Raw genomic sequence first — 15,365 nt, forward strand, 5'->3', positions numbered from 1 at the left:
TGCGACAGTCTTTAAGGGGCGGATCAGACGTACACGCCTCTTTCTCAAGCTCGTCGTTGATTGGCTTGTTGTCGTGACGCGTCTAGTTACGTATTTGTTCTGTGAAAGGCAGCCACCGCCCATCGCCGCAGCTGACCCCGCCCATCCGCCGAGTCCAAGAGCCGCAGCGAGTACGCGCAGCGCGCGCTTGAACGCTGATGAGAAGCAGCACTGATTAAGCAGAAAAAACAGAAAGGAGTTTCAGCGAGCGACTCCCACGAGAAAAGAAACGGCGCACTGTTAGGAATTTTCAATGGGGAAAAAGCCTGTAGTTTTCTTTTAATCAAAATGGCACAACGGCACGCATGTTTGGACACGGGAAAGTTGCAAAGGACAATCTGAGAGAGACCTTTCTGGGATATTAGAGCTGCGCTGGATTTGATCTGTCCTTAAAGGAGAAGCGCAGCACACTGGATTTTTACACTGAGCTCATAGAGGTGAGGTTTATTCTGTGTTGTTTTTGCACTTATGCTGTCGGCGAACTTATCGTTCCCATTAACCCGACCCGCTGTTGAATCGAAGTTCCCCAGCAGCAGTGGGAGCGAGCGAGACATCAGAGTTTCATCCCTTGCTTTATGTCTGCTTGTCGGGACGTTTGCGCGCTAACTCGTGGCATACGTGCATCACCAAATTGTGATATTTCTCTTGCTTCAGTGTCAGTAGACACCAGGGTAACCGGCGAAGGGTGATATGAGTGTACTTATGTTAGAATAACTTTGAGCTGACATTATAGAGCCGCTGAGTAAACCCCTTTTGAAGTGTGACAGATGTCCTGGGTGGAGACAACGAGGATGATGATGATGATGATGGTGCATGTATTATTGAAGACTTACTTCACCCCAGCACTGCAGTAATCACGGGGCAAATCTGCACAGTCATCCGGACCCTGTCACAATGTTTCATTTCCCTTTCATTCACTGGTCTATTTTTGGACAATCAGTGGTCCTAGTAGTATTTGTGGACTTAAGGGTGTATCGATGCCATTGCATTTATTTGGTGGACTAGTATACAAAGTTGCTACTGTTAACAAATGATACTGCTGCTTTTTTGTTTTATAAATTTGTCTTAGTCAGTTTGTTTGACCTTTATTCATCTGATGTTGCAGTGATTTGAATAGTGGATGTGTGAAGTTCACTTTTAGGTGTTCTCAGAGTAGCCAGAAATGTTCATCACGTTAGCAACATTTGACATTGAGGTTAAGTTGGTTTTATATGTGCACATTCGTTCAGTGACAACTTTTGACATGCTCCCTGTATTGTTTACCATGGTTCTTTATAAACCATTTTGAGGGATGTAAACAAAAACAATGGTCCCAAAGAATTTCCTGTTTTACATCTTTAGTTTCTATAGCTTACGACAATCCAAAAAAGAGCCACATCTTGATAAATAATTTTATGATAGCCGTTTTGACATTAAGTTATGTTTAAATTGCCCATTGTTACAGTTAAGGGCCAATGACATGACCAGATTGAAATGGTCTATATTTGGTACATATATTTGGTCTGAAGTCACATGCAAGTATGACTTCAAAACAACATTAGCACTATTCATTTGACTGTGAACAATGTTGTCCTTTGATAGTCATTGGCTGCTACTATGATATGACTATATAGAATTAGCACTTTTCTGAAATTATATTATTAAGGAGAATGTCCAAACGTGTGAATATAAACCAACTGCACCTCAATGCATTTGACAGTCACAGAGGGATTTTTGTCTTTACTACATATAATATAGCTGACGTTGATCATTTGAATTGGAAACAAATACTTTTGTTTCACCTGGGGAGTGCTTGTGCTTTTAAATCAACAGCAGCAGCAGCAACAACACGACATGGTTTGTTTTCAAAAGAAGTCCAAATATTTTACATGTGTGCAAATACGTTTTAGGATTACATATTCGTGTTGTTATGGTGTTTTGGAGCGACAGAGGAAAGTTTACTGTTTGTTTGTGAGAGTGTTGTTTTCCCAGCAGAGCAGCACAGGTGATCTGAGGAATGTGAAGGGTCTGGCTCAGCTGTTAAGGCGGTCTGAGAGATTGTGCCAAGACATGACTTTACTCCGACAACTGGCTTTGTATATAACATACGAAATGTGCTAAAAGCCTCCCAGTGTGCTCAGTCAGAGAGCTGTCTGCATGCTTTCGAATCAGATCCATGTAATGTTTGAAATAAAGCTTTTCTGAATGCACACACTAACAAAATCAGACACATTCAGCAGTAAAATACTGTAATGTTCATCACACATGTTTAAAACACACACAGCGCTTTTGTAGAGTCATATATAGAGGCCTTTGGTTAAAAACAATCACTTCACAGGTTTAAAATTCCTTCTTATTAAATATTAACACAGTGCAAAAATAGAAGTTGCATCATATAGCCTGGAGGGAGAAGGTTATTCTGGATGAGAACACTCAGACACTCTTTTTAGTGACTGTACTTCGGGACTGTACTGCCTCAACTCCATCCCACCCTCCATCAAATCCATTTTAATTCAAAACATTTAAAATAAAAATGCTTTATTTTTCTAGATTTCTGATTAAAAATAAATTATTAGAAAAAAAGTTTGAAAATGAAATGATGGCTAGAACATCATCAGTTTAGTTCATTTAAACATTTATTTATATTATTATTATTAAATAAAGATTGACAGTTCCTATTCTAATCAAAGTACTTTACAAGGGAGACAATTATTTTACTTTGAGAAGTTTATTCTACACGTTAGTCTGGGAACCATACATACATACACACTCATTCACACTCACACACTATGGACAATATAGTGCATGTCAGGACTATAGGGGAGAACATGCAAACTCCACACGAAATGTCAACTGACCCAGCCGAGGCTTGAACCAGTGACTTTCTTGCTGTGAGGTGATCATGCTACCCACTGAACCACAAAATGTATAATGCTTTTTTGCTAGCTCGCATTGTTATCCTTAGGGTGAACAATTCATCCATGCAAGTTAATCCTCTGAGAAAAAAGTTTGAGTTTAATCAAAGTCTGACCATATGCTTCCGCCTTTGGAGTGGCAGTTGTTCTTATATTCTTAACCACGCCCCTCTCATTGTTAGTTTGCAATGAGGGAATGATGTGCAAAAAAGGAAGCCCCGTCCCCTACTCAATATTCTGTTTAAGTTGGAAGTACATCAACTACGTCTGTCACTAATCCCTATATCAAAATATCGTGCAATACCTAGACATGATCTCAATTCACAAATGTTCTTAAAACCATTTTACAATTACATTTCTCACCGTGTCAAGATATCATTTCTATAATTTGTATTTAAATAATTTAATTTATATAATAGGACTTGGACGCAGTAGCGCTGTAGGTAGTGCTGTCACCTGACAGCATGAAGATCGCTGGTTTGAGCCTCGGTTGGGTAAGTTGGCGTTTCTGTGTGCAGTGTGCATGTTCTCCTAGCGTTCGCATGGGTTTCCTTCGGGTGCTCCGGTTTCCCCCACAAGTCTAAAGACATGTGGTACAGGTGAATTGGGTAAGCTAAATTGTCAGTAGTGTCTGGGTGTGAATGGGTGTTTATTGATGTTTCCCAGAGATGGGTTGCAGGACATCCGCTGCGTAAAACATATGCTGGATAAGTTGGCAGTTCATTCCGCTGTAGCGAACCCAGATTAATAAAGGGACTAAGCTCAAAAGAAAATGAATGAATGATTAATAAGACTTTTTAACATCAAGCTTTTTAACATATCTTTAACTAGGGCTGGGCGAAAAGGCAAAAATGCAATCACGATAATTATTTTTCATATTGAACGATAACGATATATATATTTCAATATCAGTTGTTAAAGCTTCCAGATTTAAAAGAGAACACCAACAATGACTAAAGCCTCAAAAGTTAGAGAGTCTATTAAATGGCATAACATATTTTTGGCCGATAAAATTTTGGTGGTTGAAAATTTGGTACATCTCTAATATCAACACACTTTTAGATACCCATTGTTGCACATTTCTCCTGTGTGATTGGCTCTTAGATCAATATAGAGTAAAAAGCCCAGAGCTTATCATCTCAATAATATCACTTAATGCAACAATTGCTGACAACATATCGCACAACAAAAATTATTAACCTGACAGGCCTAACATCGACATATTAATATAAAGTATTAGCCACTTCCAGTTCACGCTCTTCATATTTTGCAATTCAACCCATTCTGTGGAAATCATTGGCCTTCAAGAACTCTATCTAGCCATCTTTTTAGCATATTTTAACACATTCATACCTTTTTAACATCAGTTTACAGAATCTAAATAAAATTAACAATGGAAAGTCTTTGTCCCTTTGTCCCCAATACTGTTGTATTGTAATTATATAATTACAATACAACAGTATAATATATACTTATAATTATTATATAATTATAAGTAGCATAATATTATCTCAATAATATTGCTTATCGCAACATTTTCTGTGACAATATATCGCAAAACAAAAATCATTAACATGACAGGCCTAACATCAAAATACTAAAACAAAAGTTTCAGCCTTGTTCATTGTATTCTGAGATTCAGTTCACACTTTAGAAATCATTGGGCCTTATGAACTCTATGACTTCTGGAGTATGACTGATCACAGGAGACTCTGTATGATGAACCTAGGATGTAGGAGAAATCTGAAGCATTTCTGTACCACAACAATAAGCGGAAACTGCCATAGGAAGCAGTGAAACTCACGGCCATCAAGTTGACTGTACTTTAAATTGGATTTGGCTGTTTATATTTACTGCACTGATGCTACATGAATACTGAACTGTAAATAATTACATAATAAAAAGTCATGACAACTCACATTACTAGCTTAATTTAGTAAGTTAATCGGGTTTCAACTTATTTATTATATTTTAAGTTAAACAATTTTTTTTAAAAGTCAGGTTAATTGATGAAAGTTAAAATGACTTGTGAAGTTAAATTGGTTGAACTTAAAAATTTAAGTAAGCAAGAGATTTTTTACAGTGTATTTATGTACATTTGTTATAAACTAGCAAATGTGTGTGTGTGTATATATATATATATATATATATATATATATATATATATATATATATAGTGTTTATCTCTTAAATGTTTATCAGTAGAGTATGTCAGCAGTACTTCAGACAGTAAGTAATTTAGCTGAATCGCAGATCACTGACAGCTGAATGCAGACAGACAGCTGAAAGGGAGTATGGGGTATGGGTCATATTCCTGGGCTGTAAATAACTAAAAACACCAGTGATTATTACTTTTGCCATTTGTCTGAAAGCCTTCAGTATTTCAGATACAGGCTAATGTGTGTTGACAGCTTACGTTGTCCACTTACGGCCAAGTCAATTTTCATATAAAGATATGCATGCAATTGCAGTCTTATTTTGCTTACTTTATGCATTTTGACTTTGCAAAACGCCTATTGGAATTCCACAGAGCCAAATTGACCACAATATGTGCCAGTCCTAAATTATCATCAGGGAAATAAATCATCTTGGATTTATATGTCGTACAGCCTGTAATTTTTCTTGGAGCTTGATTTTAGAGATGATCTGATATTCAAAGCCTGGTGTTATGTTTGTCCAATACAAACAAATATTTGGTGTGGATTTGGACGTTGTTCAGTTCTCTGTGTTGTCTTATTCCAGAACGTCCATTTAAAATGACTATTAAGCCTCTATAAACCTCCAGCAAAATGATTTACTGAGGATGTTATTTATTAAACTTTAATAAGCTATGATAATTCTTTCTTATAGATTGTGACATGTAGTGGGAAAGTTCAATCAAATAGGACCTTCCATCATCAGTTACTCGGCCTCATCTTATTTAATAAAAAACCTTCATTTATCATTGGAACACGAATGGGAACATAGATACCTGAGACATTTTTTTTGTCCCTGCATGCACTCAAGTCAATTCTATATGGTCTAAATACTTAATAAAACATTATTAGTAAACATAAAGTAGTAATCCGTAACCATAGCTGTTTAATTTAAGTCATCACTTTTTAAGTCATCACTTTTCATATTTCAAATCATTCATTCATCATTCTTTTTCTTTAATCTCTTTATTTATTTGGGGTCGTCACAGCGGAACCGCCAACTTATCCAGCATGTTTTACACAGCAAATGCCCTTCCAGCTGCAACCCAGTACTGGGAAACACCCATACACACTCCTTCACGCACATACACCACAGCCAATTTAGTTTATTCAGTTCACCTACAGCGCATGTCTTTGGATTGTTGGGGAAACCAGAGCACCAGGAAGAAACCCACATGTTCGTGAGAACATGCAAACGCCACACAAATGCCAACTGACCCAGCCATGACTTGAACCAGCAACCTTCTTTCTTTGAGGCGACAGTGCTAACCACTGAGTCGCCGTGTCGCCCTGCCTGTGTTTATTCCTTAACAATTTCCTCAAAGCAGCCATTAAAAATGCAATTATGATATATTTGTAAACACGCTGTCTTTCAGTTTATAACGCAATGAAAGAACAGGTGATCTGACCTAAATTTGAGGCAAAAATAGTGGTGTAGTAGTGTTGACAGTAATGAATGCAATTGTGACTCTGTAGTGGAAAAGCATTGTCGCCAACCTGGTATACAGCCCAAAGTACTGTAATCACACACCCTGAACTAACATCGGAGAGAATATTTAGGAGTCTTTCTTTCTTTCTTTCTTTCTTTCTTTCTTTCTTTCTTTCTTTCTTTCTTTCTTTCTTTCTTTCTTTCTTTTTCTTTCTTTTTTTTATTCTTTCTTTCTTTCTTTCTTTCTTTCTTTCTTTTTCTTTCTTTTTTTATTCTTTTTTTTCTTTCTTTCTTTCTTTCTTTCTTTCTTTCTTTTTCTTTATTTTTTTATTCTTTCTTTCTTTCTTTCTTTCTTTCAAAACTTGAGAACTGAAATTCTTGAAAGTAATCTTCTTAATAAATAGAGGAAGGTGATTGTTCTTGTAAAAGAACCTTACTGTTCTAAAGAATGTTCTTCTTAAGAATTCTTACAATGTTCTTATAATGTAACTTAAGAAATTCCTTCCTTTTTATTAAGAAAAGAGATATTTTTGTTTTAATTATGTCCTTTTAGTTGTGGATATAGGAGATTTGCTCACTCATTTTATTGTCATTTGAGGTGAAAATCTCATGTACAGTAATTTGACAAAGTAAAAAGGACTTTACGGCATTTATTGATGTTTGCAGCACTTCAGATCTTGTTGCCGAAAGTATGAGCAATATCAGTAGTGATGCTTTGAAATAGTTTTGGATGTAAAATTTAGCTATCTTAAGTAGGTAAGTAGGTACCTGTCTCCTCTTGATAAATGTGCAGCAGCAAAACAGGTGTTGACAAGCCACTTATTTTTGCAGTGCAGGGGCCCAAGGAAAGAGGGCACCACACTAAAACTGGGCCATTTTACTTCAGTACAAGATTGTACAGGAAAAGTGGGGCTACTTTACCTTCTTATTGTGGGAAAAGGCCGCACATGGTCTGTTTGTGTTAAGTGCTAAGTCTTCACCAGCTCTGTGCAATATCTCCCCTTCAGTGTTTGACTGTAAGGCCTCTTTCTGCAGGAAAAAATGTCAGAAACTACTGACTTACTGTAAGAAACGTTTATCAGTGACTTATCTTGTTTCAGATCTTGAATACCATCTTAACATGAGCACTCTGCAAGACCAGTTTGTACAGCAATTCAGAGCGCTGTGAAGAAAAACAAAGTAAATGCCAATCTTGTTTTTTTAAGTCACTGCAACATTTAGTGCATCTTATTTACTCATATGCTTTGGTTTTTTCTGCAGATATTAGAACACGCACTGTAAAAAATGTTGGGTTTCATCAACTTCCACACAATTCCTTCATGTTGTCACAACACAAATTAAGTAAACTTGATATATATTCTTTACAACTTTAAGTTGATTGAACCTAAAATAATTAAGTTGTTCCTCCCAAAAGTCTCCAGAATTATAAACTATAGGGCTGCACAATATTAATTGTTGATTCAGCTTATTTTAAATTAGTTTATAGGGCTGCATGATATTGGAAAAATTGGACATTGCAATATTTTGTTTTTCTGCTATATATATATATATATATATATATATATATATATATATATATATATATATATATATATATATATATATATATATATTGATATGAAAACAATTTCCTCAGATGGCTGGAATAGATCTATATGGAAAATTTTTTTGAATTTAGATTGATTGGGCTGATTTTCTAAGTGTGTGAATCTTGTATAAAAGGATAAACAGATTGCAAGCAAGAATAATTTCAACAGAGCAAAGAAAAAAAAGTAAAAAAAACAGTGCCTTATGGTATCCGCAGAGAAACTGTACAGAAACTGAATGATGAAATGTAAAATAACACTGTATAGTCTTTATTGTATTAATAATTCTGTAAAATTATTCTTCATGAAACTACAAATGTTTTTTGTCCTACACTACATTTTTGTGCCCAAATGCTTTAAATTCTTGAAATACCTTTAAAATGCATGTAAATGATGAAGTTTCACTCTGTTATAGTTATACTTTGCATTGCAAGAACTCCACAACTCATGTATTCTCAATTTTGTTGACCAACTATAATCCCAACTCAGCATTGCATATTGTGTGATGTGACTATTGCAGACACACACATTGCAATATCAATGCTGAAACGATATATTGTACAGCCCTAGTTTGAACAAGCAGCAGAAATAATTTTTGAGTGAAGTTTTACAAACAGAAAGAGAGACTCACAATGTAATATGATAAAAGTTGATTATTTAAGCAAACATCAAAAAGAAGTAAAAAAGGCCTTCAAAGATCCATAAAACTGTTTTCTAACCAGCCGTGATGCAACTAGATTCCAGCTGCAGTTTTTCTGTCTGCACTGAGTGCTTTTTCTTGTGGGACTTGAGAGATTTATCACATAATGGCTTTCTAAACTTTCACCGTGAGTCCCATCTTGTCCATGTTGTTTCATTTAGCACAAAGAAAACACACACACACTAGAAGGTGTAAGAATAAAGCACTAGGCATGGGATGATAACCATGTTCAAGATATACTGCGGTTTGGAAAGTAAAGGTTTTAAAATCGCCAACATTTTCTGCTAAACCATTCCTAAGGTATCTCCAGCAGAAAAGACCTCCTAAGATGCCGTTTTAAATTTTAAAGAAATCAGTGTTTTTGAAAAAAGCTGTAGCCAATGATTAATTTTCATTATTCAGCGTGACATGTTTACTCCTCCAAAATATTATAAACCTTTCAAAAAAAAAAAAAAAAAATGTGTTCAAAGAGGGAAAATGTTTTTGTTTTTTACCCAGACATTTAAAAAGAGTCTATTTTAGAGCAGTAACCAATCACAATACTGCCAAATCATGATATTTTTTCCAAGGTTATCATATTGTCAGAATCTCGAATCGGCCTATGCCTAAATAGCACACCTATATACCTTTGGCACTGCTGGAGTTAATATAGCATAAATTAATGAATGCACTTACTGAGTGAGTCTATTTTTGACAATGGAATGTTTTATTGATTATTATCAAATATTTATCTGCACATCATCATTATCATCATTATGACAAATCACCTTTTAGTCATTAGTCATATTTATAATAGTCATGATCAAAACAACAATTCCATTTGTCCTTTCAGTGATCATTGTTTTTTGTTGCAACAACTGAATCATTATAAACCTCCAGTAACCTGAACAACAACAACAAATGATAAAGTGAGTGAATTGAACATCAAAACTTTATTTTTGTCTGAGTATTTATTTTTTAATTTAACAAATAGGTCTTTGGTGAGACAATGTGTTTTTTGTCTTGTGTATGAAGCATCCTGATACTGCTCCACTTTTTTCCTACATTTTTTAAAATGTGAACTTTTCTTCTACTGCCATTGAAGTATGTGTTTTATAAGTGTAGTAGAAGTATGAGAATTTTGGACACAGTCCAACATGTCAAACCAGTGGTGTAACTGAGTCTCATTTAATCATTCTGTTGCTTTTAGGCCTTTGTTTGGACTGTCTTTTTTCATTTGTACAGATAGGCAGTATATAAGCAGTAATGGAAACAGGAAGTTATAGGTCTTATGATGATTGACGTGAATTTGGAGCAACAATATTTTTCTTAAGTGCATTTTACCCATTCACCCAACTTTAAAGGTGCAGTAGATGTTCAGGTCTTCAGAAACATTTTTGGTGTGCTGGTTGAAAGTCTCTTCACATTCCAATAGTAATGATTAAATAAATGATCTAAATGTATTTATGTGAATTTTTATACAATGGGTAAGGCATAAGACTAAAAAATGTTCAAATGTTGTCGGGCCGATAATTCCGATAATTCTGATTGTAAGTAGCACAAACTGTCTGTCAACAAATGTAGATTTGTACATCTGTGCTACTGTTCACGCAGACCATGCAGATACATTTAACAAAACATCAGTAAATAGCGCTATTCCACCTAGCCTGCTTTACTGAGGTGAAGTTTGTTTTATATTCGCATCACATTGGTTCATTTTTGAATAATGACACCGATGGGGCTGCTCAATTATGGAAAAATTCATAATCACGATTATTTTGGTCAATTGTAATCATGATTTTTCAAAATGATCATCAGTTGAAGTCAAAATTATTAGCGCTTGATGTGAATTTTTTTCTTTTTTAATAAATATTTTCCAAATAATGTTTAATAGATTCAGGATTTTTTCACAGCATTTCCTATAATATTTTTTTTTCTTCAGGAGAAAGTCTGATTTGTTTTATTTGGGTTAGAATTAAAGCAGGTTTAAATATTTTCAAACCTATTTCAAGGTCAATATTATTAGCCCCCTTAAGCTATATGTGTTTTGATTGCAGAAGACACTACAATTACTTGCCTAATTACCCTAATTAAGTCTTTGAATCGCACGATGAATATGAATGCTTGTATCTTAAAAATATCTAGTAAAGTGCTGTCATTATAGCAAAGATAAAATAAATCAGTTATTAGAAATGAGTTATTAAAACTATTTTGTTTAGAAATGGGTTGAAAAAAATCTTTCGATTAAACAGAAATTGGGGAGTAAAGGGTCGCTAATAATTCACTTTTTTTTCCTGCCTGCAAAGGAAAATAAATACAGTAGAATAAAAATATGAAACAAACAGTGCTTTAAGCATCTTAACTGTAAGAAACAGTAATGATTAATAATCATTAAAACAGGCGGCAGCAGGAATATTGCGTGCTGTCACTTTAACGTTTTCTCTTTCACGTGTCTTTGATTCTCAGCTCGTTTGTTTATTACACAAATGAGGGTTAATATGAATAATCACTAAACATATTCTAACACCTATTTGACCATTAAAGCACTCACAAAAGCGCTTTGTTTTCATTCTGGCTCATACTTTTGCCAGATCTGAATTTGGCTACCCAGAGAAACGTCTGAACCTCTTCTGCTGACCATGATGCTGACATTTCAGGTCTTCTTCTTGCAGTGGTATAAAAATGGTTTAGCCATGCAATGACTATACAGCTGTGGATGCTGCTAAATATATCAGGTTTAATAAATCCAATGGCATTGGTAGTGACTATTCTCTTACAGCAATCAAGAGCAGCAGTGTGCGTATGTTTTTTATAACGGTACGTCTCTATTGGAGCCTCACCCAAAATTTTGAGGGGCTAGGTTAAAAAAAAAGTGGAAAAGCCCCAAAAGTGAGCTGTACAAAACTGAACTGAGCCATATTATGCATTTAGGTTAGATTTAGATTAGGTTAAACTTTATTGTTATTACACATTTACAAGGCAAGAAAATGCTGTCTATCCAGGAGTGCAATTGCAGCAAGTGCAAGGATGTAGCTATAAGTTATAAGTGCAATTATAGTAAACTATAGTACAGATAATATTTAGATATAGATGTACTATGAAAATAATATACAAGTCACATTATTATAATCAGAGATTTACATACTGTACATGTGAACATACTGTACAGGTTGCTATTAATAATCAGGACTATGCAAATAGATATGAACTGCATAAACAGGTTGTTCTTTGTTATACAAATTAATTACAAAGCAAATATGCATTTACAGTTTTTTTGGATTGCTTAAGCACGATTTTCAAAAGAGGGCCCGTGTTTTCAAAACAGTACACACTAAAAGAAAAACACTACAGATCCTTTGCATAATTAAACACTCTTGTAAAAACTATACACTTATGTTTAAAAACCACACTTTTTGTACCATAAGAAACACACATTTTCATACTTACTACACTCTGTTTGCACAAGTTACACTCTGCTGTGATAAACCTAAAACACTTTTAGCACTTCTACTTCCCTATGATTAGAGTAGGCTACCATCAACAAAGTACACATATAAAGTAAATTCACCAAACACTATTCAAGACCAATGCTGCACACTGAAGAAACTCATTTATTCCACAACATGTCCAACACTGTAACATGTCACTTTACATAGTGAACTGTAAGTTAGACATTGTCTCTTCGCCTAGCTGAATGTGGCATGAGAATTATCAACATTGCATTGTTGTCCTTAGCAAGACACCTTGAAAAGAAGTGTCTTGAATGTAGAATCTTGTATTGCTTCTACCTCCATCTGGTCACAGGCCTCCTCCATGGCTTGGATGAGGGGTACCTCAGCCTGGAGACAGAGATCATATACCTTCCACCACCATGCCGAGAAAAACTCTTCTATAGGGGTTGAGAAATGGAGAGTATGCTGAAACCAGTTCTGAACCAGAGCAGAACGTTGGAAAGACGCATTGTCCCAGACAACAATGTATTGCGTATGATTTGATTTGCCGCTGTTATGTTGTGCATTTAGTCCAAGAATGTAAGTATATGTGCTGTGTTGTTAGGGCCCATATGGTCATGGCAGTGGAGGACCCCATTCTTTGTAATGGCTGCACAGTGTTACTGTATATTACCCCCACATTGCCCTGGGACATTGACTATAGCCCTGTGGCCAATGTTTCTTCTACTCCATGTTCTCGTCAAGTTGAACCCAGCCTCATCTACGTAAATGAACTCATGCTGGATCTCCTCTCCATCCATTCATAAAACTACCTGAAGAACAGTGTCAGGCAAAATTGTGTAGTTCAGTGTAGATCTAGTATTACAGTACAGTAAAAGATAATGAGACAGTATGCAAGATCAGACTGCTAAAGTGAATACGTACCTCTGCATAATCATGCCGCAGTCGTTTCACCCTTTCGAAATTGTGCTCGAAATTAAGGCACTCCATAAATTTGCTTCATTTGAATATTTTAAGTTTTTTTTTTTTTTTTTTATTGTGTGTGCCAGTGTTGATATTGAGACCTGATGGTTTTCATTGAAACTGGCATTTTATAGTGCTTAAACACCTGATTGATGTGTCTACAAATAATCAAACAAGTGTTTGCACACCTGACGACTGTGTTGAACCAATTGGTCGGACGGTGCCGTAATTTGACAGTCAGTGCTTTGGTATTGCAAGAAAGTGACTTCATGATAGATTTTAGTGTGTAATGTGTGTTTTGTGTTTTGCAAATCAATGTGTGTAGAGATTTGCAACAAGTGTTAAGTTGACAATGTGCTTATAGTTGTGCAAATATGGGCTGATGTTTAGATACTTGTGTGTAAGGTTTTGCTAATAGTGTACTACTTTTATTTTAGTTTGTAAGCAATCCAAAAAAACTTCAAATGTAAAAGAGTTTTGAACTCCGTGTTGATGGTAATGAGTTAATTACTTTAACTTAAATGAAGTCCACAGTACTTATATAGATTAGTTTTTTTTTTTTTACTCAAATGGTTTGTAGCATGTAGCGGTTTCCTCAAACAGTTTGAGTTGCTTTAACTTATTGGGTTTGAGTACTCAATTGGTTTGAGTTCTCTTCATTTATTGTGTTTTGTGTTCAAATTGCTTCGTTTACTCAAATGGATTAAGTTCACAGTACTCATTAGGATTAGTTTTTCAGAGGTTTCAGAGTTAGCCAAAAACCCATTTGTCACATTTGATTTGGGTTGCTTTACATTTAAAATCAAACCAACAGAAGACTACTTATTGTGTCTACTAGACTAATTCTTTAACATTCATTTGTTAAGTTTTATTGATCAATGTGCTTTCCAACAGATACAGTTAAAGTCAAAATTATTATCCCTCCTGTATTTTTTTCTTTTTCAAATATTGCCCAAATGTTATTTAAAAGAGCAAGGATTTTCTATAATATTTTTTTCTTCTGGAGAAAGTCTGATTTGCTTTATTTAATCTAGAATAAAAGCAGTTTTTATTTGTTTATAGAGCAAATAATGTCAATATTATTAGCCCCTTAGGTTTTTTTTTTTTGATTGTCTACCGAACAAACCACTTTTATACAATAACTTGCCTAAATAAGCCTTTAAATGTCACTTTAAGCTGAATACTGGTATTTTGAAAATTATCTACTAAAATATTATGTACTGTCAGCATGGCAAAGATAAAAGAAATCAGTGATTTAGAAAGTTATTAAAACTATTATGTTCTTTTCTAAGTCTTATTTTTGTTAAACAGAAATGAATAATTATTATTATAATATTAAAAATGTATTATATACTGACTTTAAGTGTATGTAATAGACAAAAAACGTTAATCAGTGATGGTTAGGATATTTAAACCAACACATCACATATTATCTAAAATATTAGCTGTATTCGAGAAGACATAAACAACTGTAATGAATCAAATAGAAAAAAACAACAGCATCAACATGGGAATGTATTTGATTGTGTGTTAGTTCCTTGGAGGGCTGCTAATATCAGTGATGTCCCGTTATCTGGTATGTGTTTGCTCATCTGGCAGACAATGTGCCTAGTCAGACGCCTTCTGCTGGGCTCCTTGAGTCCTCCTCCTGTCTGCTGCTGCCCTCGGGCCAAGCTCAGCTCAGTCTAGCAGTGTGTCCTGAAACAGACATTTCTAAAGGGGAAATGGTGTGTGCATAATCATTGTTACTGATATATCCAGACACAAAACATCTCCTATTCTTCTTGTAATTCCAATACAACTCAGCAGGCGATCGAGTTAACTTGATAAGACATGAAACTGACACAGAATGCTGCTCAGAATAACCCTCGCTAATTTGAACATATTGGATGTTGATTTTGATGTGTTTCGGATTTATATGTATTTAAAAAAAATCGATTAATTACATATCTTTATTAAAACAAAGGTTTAGTTACCAAACATCTTTAAAAACATAGTACATTTATATTCAAGCACAATATTGCAAAAAAAGATTACAAACTACTAAATTTTAATATTTTTTATGTATTTTTTTAGTTTTTGTTGATTTTTGCTCTTAACAATTTTAAGAAATGTATTTTTCTCTAAC

General features: G+C 34.7%; 1 protein-coding gene across 50 annotated transcripts in view; it reads left to right on the top strand.

Moving 5' to 3' along the window:
• The first annotated feature begins 145 nt into the window (after positions 1-145).
• myo9aa (myosin IXAa) overlaps positions 146-15,365 on the top strand; it is a 256,784-nt gene continuing 241,564 nt past the window's right edge. For 49 of the 50 annotated variants that reach the window (XM_087258425.1, XM_087258438.1, XM_087258442.1 and 46 more), the window contains exon 1: positions 184-476. The gene's annotated coding sequence lies outside the window, so the exon portion shown is untranslated. 50 annotated transcript variants of the gene reach the window in all.

This window comes from Danio rerio, chromosome 7 (genome assembly GCF_052040795.2).
Source record: "Danio rerio strain M-AB ecotype USA chromosome 7, GRCz13ab, whole genome shotgun sequence".
Lineage (NCBI taxonomy): Eukaryota > Metazoa > Chordata > Actinopteri > Cypriniformes > Danionidae > Danio > Danio rerio.